The sequence below is a fragment of the Larimichthys crocea genome, chromosome III (genome assembly GCF_000972845.2).
Source record: "Larimichthys crocea isolate SSNF chromosome III, L_crocea_2.0, whole genome shotgun sequence".
In the NCBI taxonomy this organism is placed as follows: Eukaryota; Metazoa; Chordata; class Actinopteri; family Sciaenidae; genus Larimichthys; species Larimichthys crocea.
The window spans coordinates 30,792,507-30,794,284 of NC_040013.1; the positions used below are offsets into that span (position 1 = coordinate 30,792,507).

At 40.0% G+C, this 1,778-nt stretch overlaps 1 protein-coding gene across 1 annotated transcript in view; it reads left to right on the forward strand.

Moving 5' to 3' along the window:
* The first annotated feature begins 222 nt into the window (after positions 1-222).
* The window catches only part of LOC104933118 (mothers against decapentaplegic homolog 4), a 10,007-nt gene continuing 8,451 nt past the window's right edge, over positions 223-1,778 (forward strand). The window contains exons 1-2 of the mRNA XM_027277835.1: positions 223-268; positions 360-499. The gene's annotated coding sequence lies outside the window, so the exon portion shown is untranslated. The remainder of the gene's footprint in view (positions 269-359; positions 500-1,778) is intronic.

The window sequence follows — 1,778 nt, forward strand, 5'->3', positions numbered from 1 at the left end:
AAGCCACCATAAAAATGTGCTAAAGGCCATTTTTATTTAACTTTTACTGCCCAAAACACGTAAAGAGATAATTAATTTCATTGAAATATATATACTCAAAGATGATGGTTTAATAATTTTATATTGGTGTTTACCTATTTTTGGGCGCCCCAGTCAGTCGTGGGCCCCAGCTAAATATATTTAGCTGTCTTATAATGATGAACTTTATAAACACTTGACAAACTCCTCTCGGTTTACGCATGCGCAACGCGCCATTGAAGGGAATAGTGTGAGAAGCGGGTGAAGTGGGTCGGGGCTTGACACGAAATCTGAGATTTGACTCTTGCTCGTTTGATCCGCGCTCTTTGCTTTCTGTTTAGGATGCGCGGCTACAGCTTGCAGACGAGGACTTTTCCCCGACACTGTGGCTCTGGAAACCGAAGCCGGTGAAATTTATGAGGGTATCCCAGGAGGGAGGCTTCAGGATCTGCACAGCCCCGCCGCTGGCCCCGTCGGCACGGTAACTCATGGCACAGAGGCAGCTCCTCCTGCTACCGCTGCTTTTTCACATAGCTTTGATTGGTTTGTTGTTTAAAACTCGCTCACTAACTAAAGTGTTTGCACGTTTGCATGAGGTTATTTCGTCGCCAGCTAATGAACAAAGTGTTTGCGGTGAGTTATTGTGCTGCGGAGCTGGACGTGATAAACAAACACGCCTGCTAACCTCAGCCTAGCATGCTACGTTAGCTCGCTGCTATCAACAATCATCGGCTAGCACGTGTCAAGGGTCTTTAATGGGAAGGGGTGTTTCCGGGAAGGCGTTTCAAAATAAAAGCATAACAGGCAGTAACACCAGATAGATATAGACCAGGCGTCCTAAACATTTTCAGTCAAAGGAGAAACAGAATAGGGCCTATAATCACTTTTATATTAACCTTATTAAACTTCTACTGCGCCTTATTAACCTATGTATATACTGTGTTATTAGCCTATATGTGTTTATGATTGATAAACAAGTATAATTATTATTGGTTATGCCAAGAGCTATGTGTCTTTTAGACATTCATCCGATGCCTCCGCTGTTTGTACTTTTCTCAGCTATCTGCAGCCTCATGTTCTCCATTATTTTGATGAAAATTGTCAATTATTATGACAAAAATTGGCGGACCTTTTCGGACCCTCTAGGGGTTGTGGACCCCTGGTAGAAAACCCCTCAGACAGACAGACAGACAGACAGACAGACAGATGACTTTATTAATCCTCAAAGGGAAATTGGATCGTCATACCAGCAGTCCGGTATAAGTGAATACAATAAAAATACATTAGAATAAGATACTGAGGTAGAAAAAATAAAAAAATAAGAACACAGAATGGGACAAAGACAAGGACCCCAACTCAAAATAAATAGGTAGATAAGGTGGCAAGATGATGGTAATGTTATTGTTGATAATAGTATATAATAATAGATAGATAGATAGATAGATAGATAGATAGATAGATAGACATAGAAATGTGTCATATTTAGCCTGTGCAAAGTGTGCATACATACATAACTGCAATATATAATATGTACACATGTACACATGTGTATAAATTTATATATATATATATATATATACAGTGAATACAAAGGGACTTAGTTTAATGCATATTTTAAATTAACAGATTGCAGTGGGGTACGGCTTGCTTGCTGGTGTTTCTTTGGTAGCAACGTGGATGCAACATGGTTCGACGTTGGCCTTGTTTTGTGCTGTGAAATTCACTTAGTTCTGCAAAATATTCTCTTGTAAAGTGACGCC